General features: G+C 28.5%; 1 pseudogene; it reads left to right on the top strand.

Moving 5' to 3' along the window:
- Nucleotides 1–750: 750 nt before the first annotated feature.
- LOC132949108 (beta-galactosidase-like) overlaps nt 751–15,858 on the top strand; it is a 24,283-nt pseudogene continuing 9,175 nt past the window's right edge.

The following is a 15,858-nucleotide window of genomic DNA, read 5'->3' as shown; positions in this document are numbered from 1 at the left end:
AGGACTTAGATATTAACACTGGTTTTGTAATGAATGAAACAACATTAACAGATGATCAAAAAAATGTTGAAAATCCAGTAAACCTAACTGTGAACACGGTTAGAGATCGAGCAATCATTTACCTGGATCAAGTAGAATTACATTGCAGTTATAGTTTTAGAAACATGGGTGTTCAAATTTTTTTTTAGGTACAAGTGGGTTCTATGAATCGGTTGAAAGCTAATACTACAATAAGCTTAAACATTAACCGTACTGTTCAAAACCTAAGCATTTTAATTGAGAATCAGGGAAGGATTAATTTTGAAGACTATTGAAGATAGGAAGGTAATAATAGCTGACAATAAATTATTTTATTCATGGTCTGAGACTGAAATAGTATAATTTATAATAGTATACTATAGTATTATAGTATAATATAATGCTTACCAGTTACCATAGAAGTTAATATTTGATAAATTGTATACAGACTGGCGAGTGGTGACATAACCTTTTTAGAAACAAAAGTGGTAATATTTACAATCACTAAATCAGATTGTATTATATTTATTTTAACTACCAACTGAGTATAATTACTGAATTAAAATATTGTATGTAAAATAAGACAGTTGTTCAAGGCTTCAGACCTTGGTTGCTGAAATGAATGAACTGTATTTAAACTATAGTAAAAAACGTTTAAAACCAAAATTTCATTTTTTAACGCACTATCACTCATTTATTAAAAAATTTGGACCTGTAATTCACTTATGGTCTATGAGATATGAAGCAAAACATAAAGTATCAAAAATTTCGGCTAGGTCTTCATTCAATAGGCGTAACATTTGCAAGACTTTGGCAATCAAACATCAACTTAAATTGAATGAAACATTTATTAATGGTAAACTATGTAATAATATTAATGTAGGACCTCAAACAGAATTAGACTCTATAAAACAGCATCAAATTCTAAATAAACTAAATCTGAATATAGATGAACAATTAATTCGAGTAAATTGGGCTGAAGTGGGAGGAACTCGTTACAAACCTAAAACTATATTGACATTAGACATTTTAAATGATAATAATCCTCAATTTGCAATTATAAATAATGTTTTTCTTTATGCGCAAAACAGGGTAATTTTTGAGTGCAACATTTTAACAACAATAGGTTTCGATGAACATGTTTACTGTTATGAAATAACATTACTAGAAACCAATAATATTAGTTATGTATTTCAGGATTTACTTCCTTCTCATGTACCAAATACTTTAAATATTGTATCAAATGGAACAAAATATATTACTCTAAGAAGTCCTTTATAAATTATATTGTTGCTTTATTTATATAACAAATGTATTTTATGTACCTACTTAGGTAAAATTTTAAAATACCTAAAACTTTTTTGTTAAAAAAATTTGTTTTAAAATATATGTAAAATAAAGAGTATAAGAAAAACAAATTTGGCGGTTGTTATTTTATTTCAATAGTTCTTCACCTAATAAAAACTATTATGCTTACAGTATCAGTGCTCAAATTGGAAAAATAAAAATATGGGGATGCATTTAAGTAAAAAGTAAGTATTGATCCAATTTTCCTTTACCTGATCATAAAGGCAATTGGGAAAACAATTTGAGGGGTAGTGCTTACATATTTTGAAAAACAGGGGGCTGTGATTCCTTTGGTAGGTACCCCCCCACCAAATTTGAGCACTGTACCCACTGAATATTTAGTAATTGTAACAGAAATAAAATTTGTATACCATTGTCTGTTTTGTAGAGATAACAGATCTTAACAACAACGTTAACTAAATTGCATTGTTGTATTAATCATTGAGTATGTACTTACTACAAAAGAGTTCTGTATTGGTATCAAAATAACTTGTAGACCAAAACGAACTTCCATGGTCATAGTAACTAATATCGAACAAATTTAACTAACTGTTCTGTGACAACTACGACATGTTTTTCTGCATAGTTACAAATTAATTTGTAATTCTTACTTTTTAGTTATGAGTTTTGTAAACAAGCCTAAATTAAGTTTTGTATTCCAAACGAATTGATTTGTACCCATGACAGTTATTAGATAACAAAAATGAGTTTGTTACTGTAACTTAAGATATTGTTGTCCCTGAGCCAACTGGTAAGCACGGTTGTAACTACTGTATTTCAGTTCTCCTAACAGAATATTTTTTTCAGTGTAACTAAACAGTTTAAATGCCCTATTGCTTTTTTTTATGTGAATAAGATAAATAGTAATGTATTAAGTACATTATTATCTACAGCTATTGTAAAACTGCATGAGGTAGGCATTCAGGTCTGGAATGTAACGTGTGATGGTGCTTCTGCTAACATACAATGTTTCAAAAAGTTGGGCTGTAGTGTAGTACCACAGAATAAGACTGGTAGTACATACATCTCGATGCATACGATTTAATATTTATCAATAGACTGTATACATAGATACTTAGTATAATATAAAGTTCTATGGATTTATCATAGTACATAATATATTTTGTAATATCTATGGCAATCGTCAATTGTCGACATTCGTCGGCGACGATAAACAATTTTAATAATTTCAGTGAACAAATAAGTAATAAGCCATCAATATAGACCGACAGTTATGAGCCGTATACATTATAATGTAAGTTTTAACACAAACTCACACATTTCGTTATGATCAGGTATTCAGGTTATTTTCATAAAATATTTTGATACTTTCAAGTTTCAGTTCAGAGCGAGATGAAGATGGATAAAGATAGTTTCTTCGGCGACGGCGGCACTCTAGCTAGGTTTCACCGGAAGAGTCGATGCTTACGCGTAAGTTTGTTTTCATATTATTACTATTTTACATTTACTTTTTAGGCTTAAATTAAATATTTATTGCCACGGACAATCTGTTAACTGGGTTACGTAGAAGCATTTATAAGTTTAATCCCAAAAGCGCAATGTATAAAATACGCGAGACCGTCTTCGTTTCACCACGCCAAGTTTAATACGCAACTTTTTGCATGTTATACCATACGCCGGGTATCACCTTAGGTTTGCGCGAATTATTTAAAACAATATAATGTTATTAATCTTTATATTTTATATTTTTATATACATAAATACATTATACACCTCATATATTTTATTAGCATACTTGCACCTTTTTTAGTGTAGTTTATACCCTAGATGGCTATAGATATAGGTATTAAATGTCTTGTAATTATATATTTTACTATTATTATAAATTTCATTATAATATAATATAACAATACACTTTAAATTAAATTAGTTGTTATCAAGACAGACAGTCTTAAAACAATCTCTTTTCTGGACGATTTCAAAACGGATTATGCTTAAAAAAATTGCACAGTTGTCTTATCATATAGCTTAACATGTATAGCTATACATACAATTATGAATTTATAGTTAATAGAAATGCGGGTGTTTTACTTCATAGATATTTTTTTATTGAAATCGTGTAAATAATTTGATTAAACAATCAGGTACCTACTCATCACTAGTATCATTTTTTTTATATTACGTGTAAAATCACCAACACAAGGTGCAGACTGCATTAAAAAAATTAAAAACATAAAATAAAATATAAAATAATGTTGTAGTAGAAGCTGGAAACTGTAGTTTATTCTAATTTATAATCCACAAACATGAACATTTTGTGAAAGGAACAAGATTACTGCTAATATTTAAGTTTTAATTATTATTAACAAATAAATACAAATAATAGATATTTTAATAGCTTTTTACTATTAACATATTCAATGTAAATATAGTTTCTGATCGACTTACCTATAAATAAGTACCTTCTATAAAATAATTATTCATATCAAATAATCCTAACAATTTAATGCAAGGATTCTCATAAATTGATCTTACAGCAGCCTTAAAACACCAAAAATACATTTACACAGACCACAAGAAAAAATAATTAAAAATATTAAAAAAATAAAGATAGAAAATTAATACAGTCATCTATCCGCTCAGAATCTAAAATTATAGACTTAGAGTTTTAGAAATCTAGTTGGTATTATGGTATTTGGCTTTATGTTAACTCTAAAATCCAGTCATCACATTTTTATTTAATAATTCATAAAATACAATATACTCTTATAAAAAAATTCTTGTGCTTCTGATATCTATTCACCACCTTAATCAATAATTAAATTGATAAACTAAAATAATAATTTAAATAATACCTATATCATATTGTTATAATTCAAATTCAAAATTATAAACTATTTTGGTTTTATTGTCATATCAAATTTCAATAAACAAATTGTTCCTTAACACGGAACTCTTTGATATAAAAAGTTGCATTATATTATATCCGTGGATTCATCATATTGACGTACCTAGTATAATATCGATATAATTTATTTATTTATCTATGGCAAATCTCAAAGTCGTTGCAGAAGACACATACGATTAAAAATTCTAAAATTTCAATAGGCAAAGAAAATATGAGCAAAAAACTTACTGCGTTTCGTACAATTTTATTTTTCATAAATTACAATATTCTAAGTTCTGTAATCTGGAGCGTTTCTTCACGGGCGTCGCAGTTCACACACGTCACGTATTCCGCCGAAAGAGTCGATAATTAAAGTAAGTTTGTTTTTATATTCTTTTGGGGCTTAATTTTACTTTTAAGACTTAAAATAAATATTTAATGTCACGAAAAATGTGCTATCCAAGTGTTGTATGCGCATATTTTAGTTCCGAACCAGAAATGTATAAAATACGCGAGATATAAACGTCGTCGTCGTTTTTCCAGTCCCTGTTCGTAGAATAATTATAATTAATAGGAGCTTACCTTTATAAGGTACTTAATATATATATATGTTTTGCTTTAATTTATAAAAATATATGTTATAACTTATAAATGATAATAGTCATAACATACAATTTTAATTAATAACTGGTAGTTTTTTTTCCAAATACAACGTTATTATAAGTTTTAGGTAACTATTAATTTAGTGTCACATACTTAACTTCTAGTGTTCACCTAATATCTATATTCTATAATTCTATATCATAGGGATTAGGGACGTATAACCAAGTACACATAAAAGTAATATTCACGGAATGGTCAACTGCAGCCTATCCTGACCTATACATATATAAATAGTGTAATACTACATACACGAATGTGTTACCTTTTATGTCCCTAAAAGTTCAACAGTTATGATTAAATTTATTTATTTTTTACATATAGGTAGGTTACATAACAAGACTCTAATTAAAACCACATTTATTTTTATTTTTTCGAACACAATGTTTCAAAAATTATTAATTAAACTATAATTTATTGGTATAGTATTAAATAAATTAATGAAATAGAACAAACACACCTACTATAATTATTAGTAATAATAATATATCCATGGATAAATTATTAAAATACAAAACGAACAAACGAAAAACGATTCTGAGCAAAGACATCGTTAACTAATAAATAATATTGAGATTAAAGTAATTTATTTTACTATTAGGCATTAGTACCTACAATATAGTAGGTTAAAGTCATTTTTGCCCAAAAAATTACATTTGAAAGTGTCATCGTGTATATAAATTATTATAATATACTCTAAAAGTTTCATAAATCCGCGAATACCTACTATTTTTAAATTACAACAAAATAACTAAAATCGTTATATTGTATTGTTTATAATAGATTTTTTGGTTACAATATGAACCAGGGGCGGACTGAGCCGGCGGGATACTGGGAACATTCTCGGTGGGCCGCTACTCAAAAATGATTTGTTATTGCTATATATATATAATTATTATTAATATAGAAGATCGGCAAAAATCGGTATAAATATGAATTATAAATATTTTTTATTTTCATTCCATGACGCGTGTGTGAAAAATTGTTTATATTAAGTGTTTAAGATGTTCGATTTCGGTACGGCTGATTGTCCACCCCCCCCTCACTCTTCAGCATCAATGCATCAGAAATTATTATTTATAATTAGGCCGCGGATTTAAATATAAACTGCATTTTCTGAATTATCTATGACATTGCTTTCCAAGCAAAGAATTCGTTTCATATATTATCAACGAATTGAAAAATGAAATTAGAACATTTATATGGGTTGAAGTCAATTTTATAAAAACTTATTAAATAAAAATTAAATACAATTAAATAAAGGTAATTTTTTTTACTTATATTTCTATTTTTTACGTACCCATTATGTTCGATACTATAACTATTCAGTTTTCAGCTATAGAAAACATCACTTGCCAATATGGAATTACTGTCGAAGTTTTTTATTTTAAAATATTAAATAGCATCTGATTGACTGACGTGCTATAATGAAACTCAAAATATAACGAATACACTACCTATACACCTATCTAAATTCTATTTTATATTCGTTTAAATAGGACTTTTAATTTTTCTGGACATTTTATTAAGCTTTGTAATATAAGTGCTTTAAATCGTATTTTTAAGGAATTTTTTCTTGTTTTTAATGCATTTAAATCCACGTCCTATTTATAACTTGACGTTATATTGTATTTACCAATCGATTAGTGTACACAATAAAAAAAATAATATTAATGATGGGTTAATAGGTTGATAACTATTATGTAGGTAGGTACAGTTTTGTATGTTAAATGTAACGTTCTTAATTCAAAAAATAGCTAAATGAGTCAAATGATTTTGTCAAGGGGGAGGAGGATATGGCTGATTTTTTAACATGCACAATTTCAAGTGTTCATAACCTCCTATGCTACTCTAAGGAGAAGTGATACAATTTCGTAAGAGAGAAGGCGTGAAAATGTTTAAAAAAAAACACGAATTTATTTAGTTATTTTGATATTTAGGTAATACATATTTATTAATAGGTATTTCTTAAATTCTTTTTATTATTTTATTTGAAACATTATTTTTAAATATTGGGATCAATAAAACTATTTTTATTTTATTACTATTTTATATCAATTAGAATTTGTTAATAAACCAAGTAATAAATAAATGGTTACTCAGTAAAAAAAACCGTTATCTATATTGTAAATTTTAATTCAATTTACCGCATAGAAACAAATAAATGGTTTTTTGAATCGGTTAAGACCATATATATATATTTTCTATGATTAGGACGGTTAGGTATTGTCACGGAAAATCTGTTAACTCAGTAACGTAGAAGCATATACGTTTACTACTACCTACCAAAGGCGCAATGTATAATAATAATAAATTATACGCCAGTCCGAACAATCCAAACGCTGTCTTACTCGTAGTCGAGTTCTAGTTGATACTGACTTGTGAATAAATGTAATTTTGTTAGGTATAAAAATAAAACTAATAAATCCTTGAATACAACATTTAAAAATACAAACTCTGTGTAATAAAAATTAATATTAGGTATTTATTGGTAGGTTTATATAATATCTGTAAACTGTAACGCATAGGTCATTAGAATATTGTAGAACATTTTACTGAGATGCGTGTTATTTCAGAAATGGTATTCGTCAGTGAAAATTTTCAAACTGGGAATAATATTATATCATAAGCAGATTGAAATGTGTGAACGTTTCAGTGCTTCGAAGACTAAGTTTCGTAGCAGATTTTGATTCCGTCACGGGGTATGTATTTTTTTATTTCTCAGTAGATTTTTTTTTTATTATTGTTAATTGATCAAAGGATGTATTGCTCGAAATTTTTCAATATTTGTATTGTAATTATACTGGTATAACACTATTCCGGCTATCAATAAAGTCGTGTTAAAAATTAGAAAATTGGCGAGGTATGTTATTTTTTTAAGTAATTCTTTCGAGTAGGGATTTCGCTCAATGATATTTAAATATTTTCACCGATAATCAAGTACGATGACTTGTAGGTAACTAGAGACTGAGTGAATAGGAATTAGGAAGTGTGTGATATAGCGAAGATAAGGAAATGGGTCAAGAGGATTTCAGAATGTTTGGTGTATGAAAGGGAAAGATGAAAAAGAAATGTAAGGTTAGGGTAGGTAAGTGGAGTGAGGGTATCAGATATGAGAATAATAAGTGAGGTGTTAAGGTACAAAAGAGGATAGAATAAGAAATTAATTAATTAAGGGTAGTGTACATATTGTAGTGAAAACAAGAGAGAATAGGTTTAGGTGGTTCGGTCACTGTATGATGAGAGATAGTGAGAGTGGCTATAGAAGTTAATTTAGGGGGGAAATGAGGGACGAGAAGACTGAAGAAGAGATGGATAGACAGAATACCGATCATATGGAGGAGTGGAATGAGAGTGGCTGAACCTGTATATAGCTGTGAGAGACGGGGGAAGAAAAAGTGTAAAGGTAGAATAGTTATGTTAACAATGCCGAATACGTAGGTAATACGTAACCTAATCAGTTGATAAATATTTTCTTTCATTGTTATGTTTACAATATCGAATACCTTGATGGTTAGTAGGAAACGATCATCGCAAAGCTCACGACCAGTGATGGTAGTCGTCTATCATCACTATAGCTTCAACTAACCATAGGTTTATTTAACTAACGTTCTTATGACTCTTTAGTACACTTTGAATAAAAAGATCCTGAATTGCAGGTTGCCGAACTTAAGTGTTTGATTATCAAGTTGATCCTTTGATTGTTGACACCATGGATAGTCCACGCCTATGTTAAATACATTTCAGGCCGCGTTCCCGGAGGGGAAGGCAATTGAGGCTCCTTTATATTGATAGTCGATACTCGATATAGGTATACTTTATTTGGCCTCAATTGTTCCCCTCGAAGACCGCTGATAAGACCATTATGTCCTATCCATATCTTTATTATCTATGATGGAGCCATACCCAGCTCACTCGTGTAAACTTGTTGCTGGTTGGGATGTCAGCGCACTATTTGTTTTCCATCTTTGACCCACGCGTAGCATACCAAATGTACGATTAAGAAAACACTAAAATGATTGTGCGTGGGTCAGAGAGAGAAATAAATGGTGCGCTAAAAATCTGACATCCTCTTAAGTGTTATCAAGCTGAAGAAGCAGTTGATTGTTGACAATTTGACATTTATCATTAATTGTGGTAGGTATTATGATCAGTGTTGAGCCCAGATAAATAGTTTGTCATCTAGATAAAGATAAAGATAATAGACCAAAAATCTATCTAGATAAAGATAAAAATAAGCCCTACTAAAATTATCTATTTATTAGATAAAAGATAATCAGAATTTATCTAGATAAAAAGCAGATAAATTTTTAAAAACAATATTTTTAAATTTAAATTGTTAAAGATTAATAACTAATAAGATGCATCAATCTTATCATGTAAAGAACATTTTGAATTTGTTTAAGGTACACTTTATAACAAATTACTATATTACTTTTTATAGTTTTTTATTTGAGTTGTAACAATTCATTGCTCAAAGCAATAACAATACAATTAATATAATATAATGATAAAATAATAATAATAATATGCTTTTTATTTTAAAATAAGTAAATTTTACACTTTTTAACAAATTACTATATTACTTTTTATAGTTTTTTATTTGAGTTGTAACATTCATTGCTCAAAGTAATAACAATACAATTAATATTAAATAATAATAAAATAAAAATAATAATAATAATAATAATATGCTCAATGGACAGTAACATGTCTTAAAAATGAATAATTATTCGTGACACTTTATTTCAAGAAAAACATAATATTAGGCACTTATAAAAAATATTAAATAATATTTTTTTTTTATAAACTATCTTTTGTCATATATTAAAATTCTTATAATATAATATACCCTTTATAAGAAATTAAAATTATTCTTGTTGCATTAAACATTTGCAGCAAAGAAGCATCTCAAGATTTTTATCTTCAAGGCGATATTTATATTTTATGAAATGACCAATACAAAAAATATAAATGATCAGCTATTATTTTATATTTCACACTTCGCCGCAATAACTAACTGATAATTAAAAACAAACTACACTAAATCTTCCGCTTGGAGCAGCATGTGTTGTACACTTGAACCCATGTAATGTTACGTAATTCAGGGATTTATTTTCAACGAAATAATTATTTTTAGTCATTTATAATTTCTAGGGAGTTTAGACTTTCCACGTTTCGACCTGACATCATTTAATTTATTTTAATTACCCACATATCTGCCAGCATTTGGAATTTCGTGGTACGAACTACGAATGTGTCTTTATAGTATAGACTATTGACTATAGAGTAATAAATAATATACCATAGACCATATTCCTATAAACTATTAACTAGTGGACAGCGTGTAGAGAGAGGTCAGGGGTACGACATAGGTAGAGTGAGCGAGTAAAGAATCAAAGTAGTAATATATATGTATACAGTTCGTTATGCGGGATTGATGCGGGCTCCTTCACTAGGTACTTTATATTGTTATTTCTTTCTCAGTTATATGGTTATGTAGGTACTTAAATGATCATCTAGTAATAATAATAATAATAATAATTAATTAACAGAAATTGTTATCGTCCGATCGTCGTCGATCACAAACGCGACGACACAAACTATAATAGTAAATATTACCAGAAACCTAAATATAGGTAATAATAAAAATAATGAAAATAATTTCTAAAACATAAAAAAACATATCTAGATAAATTACAGTACATAACTGGAGTTTTGATCTAAGATAGATAAATAGATAACATTTAGATTTTTATCTAGATAAGATAATAGATAATTAATATATTTATCTAGATAAGTCTCAACACTGATTATGATTGGACAAAAGTTATTAGCAGGACTGTGAATTTAATGCAATGAAAAAGTGTTAAATATTTGCCTGCATGTATGCACTAAAAACAGGCAAATATATGCACTGAAATATTCAAAAATATTCAAAATAATAAAATATTCAAAAAAATACTGAATGAAAACGTTTTTATTAAAATTTTTTTAAATTAATAAATAATAATTCAAATTGGTTTGCACAAAAAATTCTTTATTTACACACTTGGTAGGTAGGTATGTAGGTAGGTAAAGGATGAACCGAAAATATAAAAACATTTTAAGAAAATAAGCATAAATACGAAGAAATCATGAAAACATGCAATTATATTAACTAACCAGAAAAAAAACGCATATTGGTAACGGTGTTGTAATAATAGGGATCTCCCAAAAAAATACGTAGGTACTAATAGTTCAAACAAATCATAAAAGCCAACTGTAATAAATATTAATTTATGAAAAAGTATATTAAAAAGCATTATTATTATAAATGAAACAAAACTATCAACTATGGACCGTGACGTAATATAGGTATTTCTATATTTTTAGCTCCATAATTTCTGGTAAAATATTAGGAAAATGTATTAAGTACCGTAAAAGTGTTAAATTTGAGTTATTACTTAAAATATTATATTCATAATAAATTATAATAGAAGGTTAGGTACTGTTATTCCACATACTTATTATAGTTTAATTTAACTACAACATTCTAGTAGAGTCTGATAAAATTTGGTTCCACGACTTTGATCATACAAACATTAAATACTAAACTATGGGTCTGAAATTTAGTTTATATAGTTCTAAATAATCCAAAACATAATATATTGCTTCAAAATATAAAAATAAAGTGTCTTGTATTGTAGTAGGTAGGTAATTATCAAAAAAAAAATTAAAAAAATCATACTTGAAATCTATGTATAATATACGTATATTGTATTAAATGATCAAATGTTTACTATAGTACATTATAAACAATTAACTTAAGTTCAATATAATACATTATAACAGGTGTTCAAATAAACATTTCATACCACAAATTTTGTTAATTCACACAGTCTCTCTTCAATTTTAAATTTTTCTTCAAATTATCTACAAAACATAAATGTTTAGTAAATTGGAAGACTTGATTAAGTATTTAATCATTTATCTAAAAGAGATGTGCCGGGTCGCCACATTACTATATCGAGGGACCATGGTGCAAGTGTCGTCCATAAATATCATAACATATGTTATATTAGATACAAACTCTTGAATTAAGAGTTATGTTTGAAAATTTAATTAATTTCCTAAAAGGAAATGCCTCAAGGTTGCCTTAGTAGATCGAGGGACCGTTGTTAAAATGCCGTCCACCAATAAAGTACCGGGAAAAAAACGAATAATTCAAATATAGAAGGTACTTATATCATATACTTTTATCAAAGTATGATTGTGTTAGTCATAGTCTTCTGTAAATGTTATTGTCTTATGTTTTCCCAATCTAATTATACAAAATACTGAAAATTAATGAAATCACAAATATTAGTACAATAGAGAGACTGTGTTGATTTACAAATTTGTCTTAAATTTACTTTTTGCATAGAGAATATGAAGGCGGAGATTGTAATGAAAATTAAACGCAGGGTGTTTATGGTTGAATTGTTGTTGCGTTTATTCTCAAAAACTTATTATTTTTCATACAGACACAATTTTAATAATTTGTTGTACAATATTTCTTTTGAATTAATTAATTATACTCTTACGAGTTTACAGATAAACTAGTTTAATAAAGGATCACATAAAACATGGGGGGGAGAAGGCGTGAACATAAAACGGCGGCGGCGCTCAGTAACGGTGAAAGCGTTTTTTTAAATAAAGTTATTATGTATGTATATATGCACTTTAATATTTTCGGTTTATTAGTTATTCAGTTAATCGGGACAGTCGTATAATGGGGACAAATAGGTCACCGTCCGATGTGTCCCAATTAAGCGGATTCTACTGTATATACCTCGCGACTCACTGCGGCGGTGGTGGAGGGTATATGCCGGGACAAACTGTAGAATGTCCGTTCGTTATTAAAATACCGTCCGGCTCATTCAGTCTGGGGGCAAGTGCTGTATGTAGATCGAGCAATTAGTGTCCGTTCGTGGCGATATTAAAATACCGTCCGGCTCACTATTCGCTTTTCCTCAGAGGGGAGAATGATGATGATACGGCGGTCGGCGGCCTGTATTTATGTAGTACAATGCTTGCCGGTCCCGATTGGAATATCGTGTGACACTTTTCTGTGTTTTGTGATGCAGTTACAGGTTTGAAGTGTTCGATAGTATCCATCTTATAGTTTGAATTGCGCTGATTATGAATATGTACTTTTTGTACTTGTAATTTGTTATTTTCATAAGGAAATCTCAGTTTTTCCCGCGGGCGGCGCACGTTCGGATTACCGTGCGTCGGCCGGCGCTATTTGTAGTTACGGGTGGCCGCGGCGGTTGCGTTCCGTCGGGGAATCCGTGTTTCTAGGCGGCAGTCGATAGTGCACTGGTAATGATGAAAACTAGAGTTTTTGGCACTCTGTTTTTTCTCATTACAAGATGGATAGAGATTCGTTGATCGCTTTTATGTGCTTCAAGTTGTTTATACGAGTGAGCTGGGTATGGCTCCGTCATAGATAATAAAGATATAACATAATGGATAGGACATAATAGTCTTATCAGCGGTCTGATCTTCGAGGGGAAAAATTGAGGCCAAATCGAGTATCGACTATCAATATAAAGGAGCCTCAATTGAATTGCCTTCCTCTCCGCGGCCTGAAATGTATTTAAAATAGGCGTGGACTATCCATATCTTTATAATCTATGGGCTTCATCCATAGCATGGATTAAGGTGTCAACAATCAAAGGATCAACATGATAATCAAACACAAGTTCGGCAACCTGCAACTCAGGATCTTTTTATTCAAAGTGTCCTAATAAGTCATACGAAGGTTAGTTAGGTAAACCTATAGTTAGTTGAAGCTATGGTGCGATGATAGACGACTACAATCACTGGTCGTGAGCTTTGCGATGATCTTTTCCTACTAACTATAATGGTATTCGATATTGTAAACATAACAATGAAAGAAAATATTTAAATATTATTAATTTGGTTATGTTAGGTTAGGTTAGGATAGGACAGTAAATTAGACGTTAACTAATTATCATAGTTTTTAACACGGTCTTAAAGACTGTCAGCTAGAGTTGTACCAGTATAGTTATTAAAAACTTAAATACAGCCAACATTAAATGATAATTTTTTTAACACAACTAATTATAAAAGTATTTTAAAATATAACAAAATATGTAATTTTATTAGGATTTTATAAGGTTTTCAATACTTATGAGTTATGAGCTTTTGTAAAAGAAAATGTATAAAATCAATAGTTTTAATTTAATATATAGTTTTGTGTTTTAATATCCTACTGTCAAAGAATTCTCAGGGTTTTCTTTCCACATTTTTTTACATTGTACTAAATGTAATTTTTTTCCGCACATATTTACAAAGACTAAAACAGATATCTGACTATATTTTTATTTGCATTTAGACTTTATAGTTTGTAATTAAATATTGACTGTAGACCCAGCCAAACACAATATTATTTTAAATTAAACATTATTTTATGTCCTTCATAAATTACAATCTAATAGTAGAGTCCGTGCAGGACTTTTTTCTCATTTAATTTTTTTGCGTCCTTTATAAATTACTTTCGTTTTTATACATTTTCTTATACATATATTACGGTGATACACCTCTGATCATAATAACTGTTCGTATTATTATAATGTAAACAATACCTAGTTTTTGGATTGTAGTTAATATGTATTGCAGTATTTAGCTTCCAGCGTATTCTTTTGTATAGTGTTATTTCACACAGATTTCTCAAACAATTTTTTTTTCAATTCATTGAACTCTAGTAGATTTTTTTGTATTAATATTTTTTAATATTAACCGGCTATATCTGGGAGTACGAAATTTTTTTCAAAATTTTTTTTTTTGTTTTCTAAAATCTATTTGCCTGCGGGCGCCCACACTACCATTCAATTTTTTTTTTTTAGTACTGTAACTCTAGTTTGTATTGACTTTAAAATTGATAACTTGGTGGTGCCCCATGAATAATCATTCTTTAATGAACTAAATATTTTGAATAGTTTTTTCTAAATTTTTTTCAAAATTTTTTTTTTGTTTTCCAAAATCTATATGCCTGCGGGTGCCAACACCTCCCTTCAATTTTTTTTTTATGATTTTAACTCTAGCCAAATTTTTTAAACATTGACTGTCTGGTTCCCTTTGAATAATTCTTTAATGAACTAAATATTTTGAATAATTTTTCTGTATAAGATTTTGGAGATTTTAGATTGATGTTTATAATGTGTGTTCCCCAATATAATTTATATAAATTTTTTTTTGTTTTCTAAAATTTATTTGCCTGCGGGCGCCAACACCCCTCTTCAATTTTTTTTTTTATGATTTTCATTGTAGCCAAATTTTTTAAACATTTAAAATGTTTTTCAACATTTACTTTGTAATGTGTTTCTAAAGTAAATTTTTTTCCAAATTATTTTTTTGTTTTCTTAAATCTATTTGCCTGCGGGCGCTAACACCTCTCTTCAATTTTTTTTTTATGATTTTCATTGTAGCCAAATTTTTTAAACATTTACTTCGTAATGTGTGTTTTAAAAAATAAATTTTCTTCCAAGTTTTTTTTTTTGTTTTCTAAAATATATTTGCCTGCGGGCGCCCACACCTCCCTTCAATTTTTTTTTTCAGTACGGTAACTCTAGTTTGTATTGACTTTAAAATTGATTTCTTTAATGAACTAAATATTTTGAATAGTTTTTTCTGTTTAAGTTTCGGGAAATTTTATTTTTTTTTTGTAACGTGTATTTATACGGTAAAATTTTTTCTAAATTTATTTGGTTTTCTTAAATGCATTTGCCTTCAGGTTCCAACTGCCTCATTCAATTTTTTTTTTAGTTCTGTAACTAATTGAATATTTTGTATTGACTTGAAAATTGATAGCTTGGTGCCCCATGAATAATCATTCTTTAATGAACTAAATATTTTGAATAGTTTTTTCTCAATTTTTTTCCAAATTTTTTTTTTGTTTTCTAAAATCTATTTGCCTGCGGGCGCTAACACCTTTC

The sequence above is a fragment of the Metopolophium dirhodum genome, chromosome 7, assembly GCF_019925205.1.
Source record: "Metopolophium dirhodum isolate CAU chromosome 7, ASM1992520v1, whole genome shotgun sequence".
Lineage (NCBI taxonomy): Eukaryota > Metazoa > Arthropoda > Insecta > Hemiptera > Aphididae > Metopolophium > Metopolophium dirhodum.
Note: the sequence above shows the minus strand (reverse complement) of the source record. Positions and strands in the feature narration are given on the sequence as shown.